We start from the raw sequence: 17,651 nt of genomic DNA, 5'->3' as shown, positions 1-17,651 counted from the left end.
CACCACTTGTGCTGTCTGATACGGGAGGCAGCGAATGTTTGTCAGCACGTTTACGAAAAAAATTGATCGAGAAACATCTTTGGTTATCACAGGCTCAAAGGCGCGTGCCACTGTTCGACATTGACGTATGCAAAATATATAGAATCCAAAAGGATTATATGGGTTTATAGGATTTAGTGAGACCGGTCAATTTGAGAAATCTCTTTTAATGCAAGACTAGATTTTATCTCTTTTATTAAATCAGCGAGGAGATATAATGAGATCAAAATGATGTATATTATAATCGTATCAATACTATTATTATTACTATTTTAATCATCTAGCATTTTTAATTATTTATTAATATTATTTTTATTTGGTTTTTATTTCTTTTTATATAACTGTGATTCGAATTTTCAAAGAAAAGTGGATTGAAGCCAATTTCTAAAGTTAAACGAAGTTCAATATTACATATATTAAATTTTTCCTTTATTTTGGATTATCGGTGTTCCGATATACAAAGGTCTGGTTTCATTATTAGCATTTTGATTGATAAAGAGAACGATTCGTCTTTTAAACAATGGATATTTCTATTTTATACCGATACGTTTCTGACGTTTACTTCGGACTTACGAAAGAGATGAAATATTACGAGCCACACTTTCCGCGGAATACTCAAAATACGCCTCGTAATTTAAAGATTAAGGATTTATTTGTCCGACATGATTACGCGATATCAAAGGAAATTTCTCCAGTTCCGTCCCAACATATCTTGAAACTCCTTAAGCTTCTGTAGCAAAGTTATGATTTACGTGTCCATTTCATAAAAGCAGCCTCTGAATAGACACGTATATAATGTAAGGTAGGATTTTATTCAACAGAAAACGTTATTCCTATCCATGATTTCCTGGCGAGCGTAAAGGCCGGGTATCGAGAGCGGATCCATCGAAAAATTTTCTTTTTTCAACAAGCCCCAATCGTTGATCTTAATACGGTGATTGAGGAAAAAGAGCCACTGTTTCGTGATACGTTGTCGGAGGTATGTCGCGCTATCACCGACCTCGAGAACTACATGAGGCTTATCGGTGGACAGTAATCGTAAAAGTCTGCACCGTAAAGCGACGTCGTTGGGCCTCGATCGAGGCGAGCGCCTCCGTTATCATATTTTGCAATCCGGGCCGACGTCGCTTTTGAAACTCTAACGAGCTCGGCGCGCATGGATAACGAGCTGTATTATGTATTAGATCACCCGCTAGAGACTCTGCCGCTGTTTTTCTTTCTTCTCTGTTCTTGCCTCGCCCGGAAGAACGAGTTGCGCAATTATCGGAAAGTTAGCGCGGCTGACGATGTGCTCGCGCCGCAAACTTCGTGCATACATCCATTACGTCAGAATTGAGCTCCAAAAACGCCTGACTAAGGGCCAGCGCACGAACATTGCCGTAGCGTCTTACGCCTTACGTGAGAATATTGCGTTACGCGACACGCAAGCCAATCTTACGACAACGCACAAAGAAGAACGTAACGTAATTAGTCTTATGTTACGTACGTTACATTACGCTTTTCTTCGTGCGTTGCCGTAAGATTGGCTTGCGTGTCGCGTTAACGCAAGATTCTCACGTAAGGCGTAAGACGCTACGGCAATGTTCGTGCGCTGGCCCTACGCCGAAGCTCGTTCCGAATCCGCATCTCGATCGCGCAACAATTGAGCATCTCACGTTGTATTGGGTGACTTTATCGAGATTACCGCAGCTGCGTTTCGATATTCACTGCCAGTACTCAAAATCTATAGTGTATGTGACGTAAACTGTGGATTTTCAGTACTGGCAGTGAATATCGAAACGCAGCCCGCAGAGGATCGGCCAGAAAAACTACCGTAAGCTATCAAATTTATTGAATGTGCCGGTTTAATAGAAAAAGCCCTGAATACGAAAACAGCTGCAACATATATTTCTTTAATATTAGATCTTGATACAAAAAATAATTATTTCGCTCATTACTATATAAAAGTTGCCAAGCTTTAGTTAAAGTTTACCGTTATTGTGAAATCAATCATTAATAATGAATTGAAAATTTACATTTCTTGAGCGTAATATAACTAAAGATTGAAATGAAATTTTCTTCTGTGTATAAGATATTAGAATACATGTTAAATATCACAAGTGAAGACATCACGAAGGAAAAACTTGTGAAAATGTCCAAATATGATCAATTCGTTCATACGAATAGAATAACGAGTTCGTCAAATGCAGTTGCGAATCAAATTGTATTATAGAACTCGAATCTATATACTTTGATGAAAAAAGTTTTATTGACGCCTGCTGAGATTTAGAGGCAAGTTTAGTATTCCGCGAATCCTTCCAGGCGAATTGCTGCGTCCGGGAAAATCCGAAGAAAAGTTTACCGAATAATACATCGAGATAGAACCATAATCGCGACGTCTCTTCATGGCGATTTCTCTCTACGTGCTGCAGAAGCGAAAATACCGTGATACGCTTTAGCTTTTATCTCTCGACGACTATGAGTATCTCCCTTTTTATAGAAACGATGATTCTCCTTTTTCAACGGAAGAAATATCGGGTTGGTTAACGTTGTCGTTTAACGTCTGGCGCGGCTGTCAAAAAGTATCTCGATGAGAATTACCGCGTTATGAAATTTTACGTTACCACAGTCGGTTTGAAAACCCGAGAGAGAGACTGTTAGCTTACGGTACGTCTGACGAATCGTCGGATACGCGAGAGAGGTTTTCGCGGCGGAAGTGCACAACCCGCCCTCTCCGGGTGGTGGTCCCCGGTGTCACGGTTCGGAATCCCTCACGCCCGAGGAACAAATTTGAACCCGAACTCGAGCGAGAACGTCGGTGTTCGTACGTTTCCGCTGTGCCGGCGGCGCGCGTCGGGTCGACCGGACGCCCCCGTCGCTCTTGCGCCGTAGCTCGGGGTCTGTAGGGCGCGGGTAGTTTCGCGTCCATCCTGTAATATCCCTTCCCCCCGCCCGTGTGTCAGCCGCCACCACCTTGTGCTCGGTTGTCGTCGACGTCGCGCGTTGCCGCCACCGACGGAGGCGGCCGAAGTTAGCACGCGGCTCTTTGTACAAGTACACGCTCCGGGTATACTCGGGCTCCATTCATCGTCATACGGCCAGCGCGCACTGTCGCGTGCGTGCGAGCGTGGTGCGTGCACGCGTGCGTGCGTGCGTGCGTGCGTGCATGAGTGCGTGCGTACGTGCGTTGCAAATCGGCTCGCGCGCGATTCCCGCCTCTGTCTGACTCGGTCTGTCTTTATCTCCTTTCCCCTCTGTCTGCCACTCTCCACCTCCGCCTCCGCCTCTCTGTGCTCGCTCTCTCTTTCTCTCTCTTAATCTCTGCCTCTCTCTCTCTCTTTCTCTCTCTCTTTCTCTGTCTCTCTTGTTCTCCTTCTTGTTCCTACGTCAGTCGAACGCAAAGTCAGTCGCGTTTCGTGCCGGCTGGTGTGCGCGTCGCATCGCGCGGCTTGGCGCACCCGGGAGGCACCAGCCAACGCAGCACGGACAAACACGAGTGACGTTTAGACGCGCGCGACGGGGAGACGTTATCCTGTGATCGAAGGTTGTTCGTGACGACGCGAGTGCATCGTCCGGGAACGACGACGGGCCGCGCTCGTCGCGCGATGCGCGTATCTGATCGCGTCGCGACGCATCAACGTCGATGCCACCTCGATCGGTGCGGTGTGACGACATGCGATCGTAGCCGTGGATGCGTGAGGCGCGCCACGCCGAAATTCCGACTCGCCGGGACAGCCGACCTTCGCGTCTCCACCTTCTTCGCTATCCTCCGGCGTTCGTTCTCCGGCGTGGTGATAAGCGGCGGACAACGGCGAAACGAGGATTCCACGGGAGTCGTTATCGAGGACATCGACTGTTCACGGCTGACGACTCCGTGGCTTTTCGACTCCGAGTACATCGTGTGGCGAGCGCGTCACTCGCCTGTGCTATTTACGCGCGTGTCTTGCCGTCGCGGCGCATCGCGCACCTATAAGGCCCAAAGAGTGAGATCGCGCTGCAAAACGGTTTCGGTAAATCCGCTGTTTTACGGCCGGATGTGAATTGCCTTAGAGTACATTGTCCCATTTTACATTTTCGATCGTGGGCTTGCGCTAGGCCAAGTGATCCTCTCGCTCCGAAACGTTCTCCAGGAGAATGAACTCTCTAGCGAACGAGTAAGTACCGTGAAGGAGCGAGTCAAAAGTCGCCCTATGGATGTTCGCCAGGAGTGATTCTTCCTCGAGAGCGATTTACGGTGCGATTAGGCATTCGAATATATGCAAGTGTTTTAAGTGTTTATCGACGTTGGGAATATTATTCTAACAGCCTTTCAGCCTTGGCCTGAACGTTAGAATTACGATTGGCATAACAAACTAATTAATTCACTAATTCTCGTGTAGAGACAGTTGACGTGTTCTCACGTTCTTTTCAGACGAACCGTAATATGATAATTATTTAAATCCCTGGTCTTGTATAAAGCAAATTTGTCTAGTGAGTAATTTGGAGTATCTGGTCAGAATTAATTTGGCGAATTTCTCTTGCGAGAAATAAGATTAAAATTATACAATAAACGGGTCAGAGTGCGCGATTTTAAAGAATGCTTTTAACGAAGCTGAGAAAGCTATATATTTTGATGGCTATGTGATTTTGCATAATCTTATTTGAATAATTTGAGAGAAAGAGAAAAATGTTAACTCCATTCTCGTCACGTTTTCTCGTTGCGAATACACTTTTTCGGATTTTCTCTGCGGACAATGAGAATTAGTATTGATCATTCAGTCCTGTTAATCGTAATTCTCTTTCTGAAAAACACGGTGACAAGACATTTCTCTCTGTGAACATGTATAAAATTCCTTTATTTTATACTTATACTGTCGCCAAACCCTTCACACTTCATCGATCAACGTCGTTTTCACGAAGCGCGGTTTTCGGGTGCAGATTCGGGTGACCATGTTCGCCGCTGCGGTAGCGCCCGCGAATAAAAAGTCCAAACACGTAGCAAAAAAAAAATCCGAGTGAGTCCTGCTTTCGAAATCAAATAAAGAGCGGCGTTTTATTACCTCTTTGCATGCCTGCGCGCGATTCCCGGAAAAGTTCCGCTCTCTGTAAAGTGAAAAATGGGAGAGCTCTTTGCATTTTCAGTCGTTTATGACTGAGAAGTCGCAATATTCGGCTTTAAAATGGTCAAAAAGTTCGAGATCGAGTCCGCGCCAAAGATCAAAGAATCTCTCGTTGAAAGCCACCTACGCGCGGTGAGTCTGGGACACACTGTATAGAGCGCATCGAACGTCCGGAGCGATGGAATCGCAACATTGTGCAGTAACACCGTGCTGTGCTAGGTATTCGTAACTTCGGGCGAGGACGCTTCGACTATAAATACATTTCAATTGATATAGAAACGGATTGATCGTTGTAATTATCTCCGTGTAATTATCTCGAGCAATTGGCTCGCTGAAGAGGGGTTCCTCTGCGCTGTGCAGTCCGGAGCAATTAGGAGAAAATTTAACGGAGCTGTCGACGTAACTTCGCTCGCGATGACAGTCGCGTGACAGGCGCGTTCCGATGAAAGAAAAGATGGTTAATCCGAATTATTCGGACACAAATGTGACTAGTGTGTCGCATGATGAGCTAATGCGTACCCTACTCTCTTCGACCACGCGGCTATTTGTCTTCGTTGAGCGGTTTGCTTCTACTTTCCGCGTACAATGTGTCGGCAAACGTGTCGACCGACGAAAATGACAACCATTTCGTGTTACCGCATTTTCCGCGAGAAAAAGAGGAAATCTCTTCTCCGGAGGAGTTGAAGGAAACAAATATTTACGCCGTTCCGCGCGCGAAGGATCGTGATCTCTTTGCACGCGGAGATTGTGTGTAAAAATCCGTTCCGCGGTGGGAAATCGGTGATGTTAACCGCGTTATGCGCAACATTTACGTCAACTTGAATATACGATAGCTTTACTGAGTCGTTATTAGTAAAATTGCACAGTATTTGCAAATTGAAAATCAATTTATTATGTTACATTAAGTACATCTTATTATCGTTTATAGTTCTCTTTTTCTCTCTCTCTCTCTCTCTCTCTCTCTCTCTCTCTCTCTCTCTCTCTCTCTCTCTCTCCCCCCTCACAAATAATTTATATGAGCTATCTTCATTATATCATAAAAAATATACTACTCTTTATCTTTACTAAAGGTACTTATTTTTTGAAAGCACTATTATGGTTGGACATAATACTGAACTTATCGTGTAAAAGTTTGGACGTATTATATAATGACTATGCGCGGATATTATCGTTAACTTGAACCCACAACTTTGATATGATTTCTATTTTCGTTGGAGCTTGTTCGTCGCTCGCCTTTATGGCTCCCTCTCCAATAACCGAGACGACTTCAAGAAAAAAAAGTGTCATCGAGTTAATTCCTTTCTGCGGAATGCGGATTATCCCTGTTTAATTTAATAAATTTTGACTCAGTCTTTTTCGTTTGCGTATGCCTTAAGCCTTAAGCTATTCTTCGCACACCGAGTCTATTCTTTGCGCGCGGAACTTTCTTCCTGACTTATATAGACGTTAGATGTATTAGGGGCATTGTGTGGCGTGACGACGCGCGGAAAAGTTTATGCAACTTTAATGCTATCTACCAATCACCATAAGAATATCGAGGATTCTGTGTTACGACGGGGCAAGAATTTGCGTGCCAATGGCAGTGGAGATAATTCAGTTTCTTGACGGAAGAAAGGAGACGCTTCGGAAAGTTATAATTAGTCGTCATGAAACGAGATAATCGTCATCTCGCCGTTCTTTTGCCGCTGTCACAATGAAACAAATGTGAAGATCGATGCAAGATTGACGTAATGGAAGAAAATTCTGTGTTGTAATTAACGTCGACTAATTTTGCAAGGATTTCCTTTCTCTCTTCCGTATTTTGTTAAGAAAAACTTTTTGGAGCTGTCCAGTTGTTATAACGTAGTATAACGTAGTATCTTGTGTATATTTTATTTTTGTCGTAAGCCAGATGTTTGCTAGTTTACAGCGGAGTTCTTTAAAGCTTTCTGTCGTCTCCTCTATTTTATCATTAAAGAAATTAAAAGCTGCCTGAGCTTATTCTGCAAAGGAACGTAAATAATTACTGTTTTAATTCTAAAGGGGTTTACAGTTATTAATATTATGTCACTTTAAAACCGATTTGTATATAACGATAGCTCTTGATCAGAAAATATTTAGTCTTTATTTTGTATATGATATATTTGAGTTAATGAACCTTATTTGTGAATTATATAGGGTGAATTTATCGCAAAACTCAGTTTTTACCGTGGAGCGTGAAGCTAATTTAATTTTGCTATTAATTCACGCGTATATGAAACATGATTATAAACGAGGAGGAAAGGGATGGAAATTATCACAACTCTCCCGAGTGAACAATCTGGAAACTTTGTATAATCGGATCACTGCTTGCATTTTGACGTACAATACAATCGTTACATAATTACATTTAATAGAAAATTTATGTCTCCATGGAAAAAATAAATAGTACAAGATACGGTTATTTTACGTCGAAAACGTCAAAGAACTTTTATTAAAGTTGATAATACATGAGCAATAAAGTTGATAATATACTATTTATAAATAGTAATTCGTTATTCACTTACATAGTCGAAACTAAATTCAATGTTTAATGGTTTCGATCGCAGATGTATACTTCTGTACATGTCGAGTGCGAAAGAACGATTGAAAGAAAACGTCAAAGCGAATAACAGAACAGAAGAAATTATCCGTGTGGGTCGCATAAATAACAATGTAATATGAACCATCTAATAACTCTGTGTCATGTTGTTTGCATTAATTCCATTCTTTTGTTCTTTAATGTGTATCATCTCTGAGATGAGTCTTTTGTGAAAACTGGGTTCTGTATCTAAAATTTTTGCATTGTCCGACTCAAAAGAATGGTTTAGCTTTTTTATATGTTCAGTAATGACAAAGTGCTTAAATGGGTCCAATTTTATATTATTTTTATATTCTTGGAGTCTCGTTTTTCGTTTGTCCCACATATGTCCATTTCTATCAACGCAGGTTAATTTTAATCTTGGTTTAACTTACCTGTCATCTTTTCCTAGTTGTAAAAGTTAGAAAAAGATAGAAAGTCAGTTAAACCAAGATTAAAGTTAATCTACATTGGTAGAAATGGGCAATAGAAGTCCCACATTTATCTGTCATTACTGAACACATAAAAGAGCTAAACCATTCTTTTGATTGGGACAATGCAAAAATTTTAGATACAGAACTCAATTTTCACAAAAGGCTCATCTCAAAGATGATACACATTAAAGAACAAAAAAATAGGATTAATGCAAATAATGACATAGAGTTATTGGATGGTTCATATTACATTGTTTTTTGTGCGACCCACATGGATAACCTCCTCTTATTCGCTTTAACGTTTTCACTCAGTCGCTCTTTCGCACTCGACATGTACATCTGCGATCGAAAGCATTAAACATTGAATTTAGTTCTGTGTCTTATATAATTGAATTATTTAAAAAAATTATTTAACAAATTTTTTTTATTGTATATCAGAGTATCGTTTGATTTTGAATATTGCTTTAGCTCGTATGTGGTTTTCCACTTTTCGGTTATATGCATTAACGCCGATTTGGTGACAGCTACCCGCGCTAATAACGACTTCATAATAATTATACAGGTATGCTATTGAGCGTTTGTGGTCTAGCTTTGAAATTCGATGATGAAGTTATACTGTAACGCGAGTTTGGTGGATTTGTTTCGGGACAAGATTGATATCGCGTGCCTTTCGAGAGAAACTGGATATATATCCCTTGCTTTGAAACGTGCACTCTACCTCGAATCTCCATGCTAAAGACTGGTACTGGCACATACATCTTACATCAAGCTGTCGTGCGGTTATTTGCTAATAGTTATATCTCTTTAGGTAAACAAGATTTATTCAGGTTTACGTTATTGAAATACATTTCCTTGATTTTGCACAACCTTGATAATAGATAATATTTAAGCCAGCTAAACTTTTTCTTTAAATTGATTGTTGTAGATACGCAAATTTTTAGGAGTAACAAAAGTACTTATCATTATTTATCATTAAGCTTTTGTTTTTGTGAAAATTATTGCAAGTAAAATATAATGTTAACTATTGCGCACTTCGAAAACTGGCATAATCTTCTTCTACGAGGAAGATAATTAGTTTTTCCAACGATTCCGCAAAAGAGTTTTCTTTCTTATGAAAAATTCCGTTTTTTCGATCAACGGAGAAATCATTACGACGCGGAAAAGTGACAGAGATTTTTCTCGTGAAGCATGGTCGATAAAAGTTGTACGTGATTCCAGTCCGTTTCCGAATTTCAGGAAAGCTCCGCGAGAGAGGACAAAAAGCGTTTTCATTTTGCTTTCAGTGACAAATCTACCGACCAAACGATTAAGGCTTTGATCGAAAAAGGAAAACTAATCAAGAAAATACTCATCTTTCAATAATAATATAGAATGCATAATAATATATCTCACACGGAAAAAAATTTAGCTAAATTTAGTCGTAAAATAGGGATAACTAATTTTTTTGCAGCAAGAGCTATATTTTTTGCAGCGAGAGCTAAAGTTTAGCAATAGTAGCAAAACCTTTTGTTCTCGCTGCAAAAAATGTTAGTTATCCCTATTTTACGACTTATTTTAGCTATAGTAGCTAATCTTTTTTTTCCGTGCACCTATTTTTCAAAATTAATGTATATTGCATATAGCTTTAAAAATGCATCGGATAAATTGGAAAGTTTCGAAGCTCTGTGATATCGTATAACCGCTTGATCGATAGCTAAGTGCTTGTAGTGACATGCGGTTCACCGATACAACACACGGAATGACATATGACTCGTCGTGGACGTTGCGATTTACGAGTATAGTCGACTGAACGAATTCGCGACAACGTATATGCGTTCTGCATGTGCGTGTGTATGTCAGCGATGCATTATACAAATAATATCTGGCATTATTGAAGGAAGGAGAGAGAGAAAGGTACATCGTTATGCGTTTCCATAATTCTCACGCGGTGCACCTCCGTGTTGTCGTTGATGAAATGGACGAAGCGACATTTTCGACAAATTCTGTATTTTAGCGCGAAACAAGAATGTTGTGACAATTGCTTTTCTGTCAAAATGTACCTTTTAATATGGTCGAACTCGTGTCCACTCTTTAATGCATTTTTATCTCCCATTCCGCGGTACATCGCGGGTTTTGCTCGGAAGGAACATTTACTCCGAAATAATTCTCTAATATATTTGCCGTATTCACTTTAGCTTACGTCGGTGTAGTAAAAATAGTAAAAAATGTAGTAAGAATTTACTACGCCAATTTATTAGCAGTGTTATTGAAGAAATTAATATCGCCAAAGCATCGCTTGGCAAATTAAACTCTAAAGATTCGACGCACAGTCGATTAGATCGATCCGCTCATTCGATATTTTTAATTTTATATAAAGTTATGTTATTTTATATAATATAGAAATATATTTTTAATTTATTTTTAATTTTTTTAATGAAAAGACAGCTCGTACAGCTCTGGTTTATGTAACTATGTTTATTCACGAGTGTTCACGAGTAACCGCAACACGCGTTTGCTCGTCAAAACATTGTATTATAATGAGTCTTACAGAATATTGAAATATTCATTACCTCTTACGGAAAATACGCAAACAATTATGAATAATTACGGCATGTAACTGGTATTTATACGGTTTTTTCTCGTTTACCTTGATAAAAACTATCCTATATTCATATACATTACGGATCGTTAGATTTTCTTATGCGATAAATCCTCGCGCACATTTTAAATTGTCGCAAAACATCACAAGGATTGGAAGTAATGTGCATAAAATTACAGTTGTTAAGTAACTGGAAATATCTCGGTAGTGATGGTTTCGTAAACAATTTGATTTAATCACAGTGATGAAGCGATCACTGCTTCTCGATAATTGGAATATAAATGCTAGTCTAAGAATTGTCCGTAATTATTCAGATTACGACAGATTACATTAAAATACTACGTTATGCTTCTTGTTTAGAGACACGTAGTTAGGTTTGACATGACAAAGTCTATCGCATAACGTTTTGCAATATGTTTTATACGACACATCTTCCGTTTTTAATCGAAGAAAATCGTACGTAACAACACTCGTAAAAGCAAATTCGCGAAATATTGTAGGCAGTTTTGATTAATTAACTTCGTTAGCAATGATTTAAATGCAAGAGAAGACATTTTTATCGCATACAGTTTGGTCCAAATTGGACGCACGACGCATGTACTTTCGGTCAAAATAACATTCCCTAGTTGACTGCAATCAATCATGCTAATTTGCGCCGAAGTGGTGGACGCATTCGGGCGTGTTCAGCCTCAAATCCATTCCGTGCATCGAATTTTGGGCGACATCAAAATTCTAAATTGATATGCGGCGTAGTTATCGCGGTTACTGGAAAACGAATCTCTCGCGGCATCCGTTCGGCATCCGAGGCAGTTTTCCGTTCAAACAAACGCCACGCCGTTTTATCCGAACAACGAGTAAACGAGTATACTGTATAAACAGCGTAGTGGATTTTGTAAACTCTTCCGCATAAGCGCACAGTGATTCGTCCAGAAATTATTGGTTTCCATTACGAAATCAAATAATACCGACTGAATTACGAAAGATGCGTCGATTCATACTTGCATATCATACGCTTTCTCTATCGCGTTATTATTTTGCGATCTTGGAATGCCGACGACGGCTCGTACGCGCCCACGTATTTCGATCTTCAATTTTTTCGAGGGTAAAAAAAGATATGATCGATAGCCCCGTAGGACGAGAATGTAAAGGCGCGGTTAGCAGGCGTCCGTCGTTGGCACGCGGCGCAACACATAATCGCTTTGTCGTGCGGAAAAATTGGAACGGGGCGTCATGCGGCTGTAAACCCCTTTTTTTTCTCCTGCGGGACACCCCTTTTTTGCGTGTATAGTTTGCAGCGCGCCGCTCGGCGAGAAGTTCAATATCGATAAGATGGATTCTTTATACCACGATTATATACGATGTGATGGCGTCTTAATAAATCACTCGCCGCGCTCCGCTGTAGCGGGAAAATTGTTGCAATCCACAACGCGTACCTCAACTCGCTCGTCAATCTCGCGTCGTCCTCAGTTTTTCAACACAAGAGCACAGATTTATATCGTAACTTAAAGAAAATGGTTTACTCGTTTGTATTTCGTATTATTCGCGGATTAAATGTCGTTTTAGCTTTCTCGTACTTTTGCAATCGTTTGCATCGTGGTTTATTTCATAATCTGTTTACCCGCTGTAACTTCGGCGTTACTGACTGCCCGTCCTGGCTTGCTTTCGATCTGGCTTTACGGTCGTTTCTCATCGTTGCTCGTGGAACAAGCTCGCAGGCAGATTAAAGATACACTCTCGCGTTGCTCGGTACTTTTAAGCCAGTACCTGAGAGATAACCTGTCCAGAACTCGTTTCGTATTCGGTACAATCCTTCACGGAACATCGACCGAGTCCGTTCCATTATGCATTCTGTACCATATCGTCGATCGCAACGCGGTTGATAGCGTCTCACGAGACTCACGAGTTCTCTCGGAGAGAGAGACGAGATAGCACATCAATCAAAGTCTTGAAATTTTCGAAAGCGCGGATTCCCGAAGAGTTATAGCTCGTTAAACCGCGACAATTAATCCGTTAGATCCCCCGTGGAAAATCTATTTGTTACGTTAGTCAATCTACATGAGATATTGCGTCGAGATTGGTATTGCCTCCGATGTCCAGCTTCATCTAGGAGAAACGAGCTTGTTACGGAAGTATAATTTAGGTGCGTGTGGGCGAATACAACTCGGATTACAGAGTTACGCCAACGATCATTACAACGACGGACGCACAAACTTGCGTCAAATTGCTGCCTGAGGAATCAGATTACTTAGTGATAAGAAATAAAAGTATCTGTAAAGAATCTGTAAAGAAAGAAAAGAAAGATAGAGAGAAAACAGTGGTACCTTCCTAAGAATGAGCAATTGCGTCACGAATTTTTTGTCTGACTTAAAAATACAAACGGAAAAAGAAATCTACTGTGATGCAGGATAATTTTCAAAATGTTTCTTAATAATAACTGAGAGTAATTTTATTTAAGACGAAGACATCAAATATTTTCAGATTTACGTTATGTTATGTTCCACGCGCGCGTAATGTTTGCGTAGCGCTGCAACGGAAAATTCAACTCGAGTTAGTTATCACATATACGCATATCGCGTTTCCGGTTCCGCGTCTATATTCGCGTTGTCGTTAAGTTACTAACAGGATAATCGGAAATTGGATGGTTTCAACCGGGTAATTAGAACACTCGCTGAGTTGGAGTTGCGCGAGCTCTGGTAGTGGCAATCGTAATGTGACATTAATCCCAAAGGATTAATTAGCAATACAACGTAATTGCCAATAGAGGTGTAATGACGTATAGAGCGGTAACAACGAGTTGATGTAAACGATTAGGAAGGAAGTGAGAGGAAAATATATTGATTGTCCGTTTGTTCGACGCGCATCAATAGCTTACTTATTATGCATCTAGCTCAAATTTTATCACGGTATTAACCGCGCATAACTCAATTTCTCTATTGTTACGCTTGGAAAACGGAACTTGGTATTGCTGGGTTTATGCACCCAGTGTAAGATCCAAATTTAGTAAACTGTTATTTCGATTCGGCGTTATATTATTAGTTGTATTCGACTTTTCGATTTTATTTATTCTACAGTCAAGACGGCTCGATCATCTCTCAGCGGCAGCTCTTTCTCTCTCTCTCTCTCTCTGTCTCTTTTTCTTTCGATGTTACTTCTGAAAAGATTTTTAGCACAAGTCACGAAGTGATTCTCGAGTGCAGCAGATGGAAGTTGAAGAGTTCTGGAGACGGAGAAAGGCTGTTCTCCGATCGGTCCCGCAAGTTGGTCAACAAGAGCCGCTACAGTTGAGATAGCTATCGTGTTATCGAAGCTGAATATCGAAGAGGTGTCGATCGCGCACATAGGTATACATATATCTCGCTTATGTATACCGATATTTATTTCTATGTCGGACGATCGGCTAATCGAGATTCCGTGAATTCCAGTCCCGTGCGCGGAATGTGAGAAATGCGTTTGGCGGTGAGCTACGCCTCCGATCGCGCCACTTAGATATGTGATTATCGTATTGTATGCGCTTGTAATAGAGCTGTCAGTCACTTAACCGATGCGAGCGGAATGTTACATATGTAGACATGTATTTTTTATCAGATAGCTTCATCATTTTACGACGCTAACGAGTATATATATATTCGTATGAGTAGAGAGGTCGCGAATGTTAATTGCGTCCTTTCATTCTTGCGAGACGCCATCAATTATCTATCGATCCTTGTTCTTATTTGTAATTAATAAAAGGCTTCGTAACGCGCGCGTGACATTTCAAAAGAGTACGAAACTGTTATCGATTGCTTCCGCCGTCGGCACTTTCTTCCTTCTGTAAGGCCAGCATTTCAAGGAAACGGTGTCGAGGAATGAATAGATACACCTTCGCTTCGATCTCGAGAATATATACGGTCTTTTAAAGCGCCAAGCCCACCTGATTACTGCCGTTGTTGACATAGACTTATATCAAAGAAACTGACCTTCCCCTGTCGAAAAAAAGGGAGCTTCTTTTTGTATAGGGGTGTGATACTCCAAGAAGGAATTTACGAAGAATTTATCTAAAGTGTCAAGGCAAGGAGCTAGGGATTATGCGATGCATATTTTCTTTATAATTCGTGCATAAATTTATTATAATTAATTTATTGAACACAATAGCGTGGTGATGTAGATAGTAAGCGTGCTGTATAAAATAATGGCTAATATAAATTTCAAAAAGTTTCGGAGCTTGAAGAAGATTTTCAAGCTTATTTTTACTAAGAGATATCCGCAGATCTTCCTCAAGTTACGCCTCTCCGATCTTAATGAAGATTTTAAAGCGCGTGGGAAGTAAAAATAATTGTAAAAACTTGCTGCAAGAGGATAAGAAAGCATGTTAAATTTCTAAATGAATATGTACCGCGGAAAGAAATGACGGATACTCGATAACTTTGATGTTATAAGAAGCGTCTATTCGGTGTTTTTAATACTCGTTCGACATAATGAAAGCCGGAATCGCGCGCTTAGTATAACGACTATCGTAATGCGAGACTGTCCGATCTACTTTTATGGCCATCTTTATATATATAACTTCTCCCTGACGTTTATGTTATAAGAACAGAGTGTCCGCTTTAGACGACAGATCGCAAAACTTCTACCACTTTTACAGTGACAAAGCGCAAAATTCTTGTCGACTTTTCTTCTCGTGTTAGTTAGATTACTTTCTAGCTGTTCCATGTGAAGATGGATGACTTTACCATAACTCCAATTTTTATTTCCACTTTGTTCTCTGAGTATTTATTTATAATACAAACATATTTTTTCTAGTTGTACAGATTTTATTAATATGTTTATTGATATATTTATTAGTACATATTGGATCACCTATGTTCAGTTTATCGATCAAACGTATTACAATTTGTAGAAAAGAATTAACCGATGAACCATCAGTTACCGTTCTCCAAGTGACATTTTTTTGTACTCGCTTGAGATTAAACTCACTCGTGTGACGTAGGCACAACTCTGAGATTGGATCTCAGCGGAATATTCATCAGTTTCTCGTCTTATTCATGGCAAGTGCTTTACCGCCGAGTATATTTCTGTTTGGTAACCATACGCTTGTATATATGTTCGTGCGTGCCGTCGTCACGTCGAAAACAAGCCAAGAAGTTTTGCGCTGTAAAAGTGAAGGTCAAACGATTCGCGTACGCGAGCCGATTTCGTAATTATTATTTTCCCGTTCCACGATTTATGTTTCGGCTCGGTCGCATTATTTGAACAGGCCCACGCGTGTTTGCGGTATTTTACCCGGGATCTCTCTTGATTATGTCGGTAATTATTGCGATCGATAATTACCCACTGATATATTTATTAATTTCGTTATTGACAGTGGGCGGATGTTTGTCGGTGTCGCGAGTGGATTGCAGGAGCTCGTCGAACAATATTCCGGAGTGGTCTAAATGCGATCGTTAGAGTAGCTTTTAGCGTGATGCAGAGAGTTCATTGCTCCATTTACACCGTCGTTCTCTCGCTCGTAAAAGCGAGATCCTCATCCTCCCGTCTCATCGCCAGTCATGTATAAACTATGTTTATTTCTACCGGTGATATGAATCCGCGATTCGCTGTGCATACTCTCCGTGCGCAATCTGCCTTTCAGCCGAAGACATATTCATCCAACGTCTCACGCGGCACGTGATTCACTCACGTGCACGGAACGCTTTCACTGTAAGGAGGATATAACAAGCGCGTAAACATCGTATTATCGAGAAAAACGGCGTTTCTTCGATTAGGAGCGATCGCTTCCGTCGTGCGATGATTGGTCGAAATCGCTCACACACGATGACGAATATGTATATTACGGGCATTTCCTGTGGGGGGCAGGTCCGCATTTACAAACTGCGCACTTGGAACAGTGTTGAGTATTCGTGTATATGTAAGAGCGCATTTTACAATTCAAATTACAGCATTATCGGTTACGGCGGCTATGTACGTGTATGTGTCCGTGTGTGAGTAAGAGGTGTCATCACGTATATATATCGTCTCACGGTATCAATAAGGCAATACCGTCTTATTACACTTGTGCGAGATACATTATTATATAGCGAACGGAGTCCTAGAACTACCTTAATTTTAAAGAAACTTTTTCGAACAGTTTGGAGTCGATCTTTTCTAGCTGAAATGTCAAGATAAAAGTTATTATTATCGCGTTATCTCGTTGTTTTGTTGCCCCACGCACACTGTTAAATATTAATGGATGAAATTTAAATCAGTACTTAAATGAAATAACATTTTGTTATTTTCAACTACCATGTGTGTCGAAATTGATTATTTCAACACAAAATAGGTATTATTTAACTTCACTTGTTTAGTTAAATTAACGATATATTGAGTAGGAGCATTGACGACCTATGGCAATGGTTAAAAATGACTCAAATTGAGTATAATTTGACACTACGAATTTAACAATGCATAGCTGTTCTGCAAATCAACCGCTCTTTAATTTTATGCAGCGACATCGTTGGCAAAATTAAATTACGATTGCACCAAATCTCTATAGATTGCAAATATTATACGGTCTCGTGTTTCTGGTAAGCAGTCGTTTAATTAAGATGTCATTGCTATTACGGTGTGCCTATCCTTTGTGTGTACAGCGTTTCTGATGACGGCGCCGCTGTTTGTCTTAGGTTAGCGACACGGTGTTCTTCGTTCGTTCTGTTTAATTAATATTTGTTGGCCCGCAAACGCAGAGGCGTATCACGTGTGGTAGTAGAACAATCCCCACGAGTCTCGGTCGCGCGTCGCGTCGCGTCGCGTCGCGTTGTCTTGTAGTTGCGATTCCTGCACGGAGTTACGGATCTGCGCGTTCTCGCCGCATCGTCTCGCAACGCCTCATCGAGGTGTTATTATCGTTGCTATTATTTTAAAAACAATACGTTGCAACACGATTAAAAAGATGGGCGTAGCGTGCCGATTTAACGATACATTAAACCCGC

The 17,651-nt window shown here is 40.6% G+C and overlaps 1 protein-coding gene across 7 annotated transcripts in view; it reads left to right on the top strand.

The window, feature by feature from the left end:
* The window catches only part of Dnc (phosphodiesterase dunce), a 296,932-nt gene that overhangs the window by 112,983 nt on the left and 166,298 nt on the right, over positions 1 to 17,651 (top strand). For 2 of the 7 annotated variants that reach the window (XM_071726355.1, XM_071726344.1), the window contains exon 1: positions 3,152 to 4,028. The exons of 3 other annotated variants lie outside the window; for them this stretch is intronic. The gene's annotated coding sequence lies outside the window, so the exon portion shown is untranslated. Of the gene's footprint in view, positions 1 to 3,151; positions 4,173 to 17,651 lie in introns of those variants that run through there. 2 more of the 7 variants (XM_071726349.1, XM_071726341.1) reach the window with 1 other exon arrangement.

The sequence above is a fragment of the Temnothorax nylanderi genome, unplaced genomic scaffold (assembly GCF_030848795.1).
Source record: "Temnothorax nylanderi isolate EJ_2023f unplaced genomic scaffold, tnyl_v1.0 TNYL_tig0009_pilon, whole genome shotgun sequence".
NCBI lineage: Eukaryota > Metazoa > Arthropoda > Insecta > Hymenoptera > Formicidae > Temnothorax > Temnothorax nylanderi.
The sequence above is the reverse complement of the archived record's forward strand: the minus strand, read 5'-3'. Positions and strand labels throughout refer to the sequence as shown.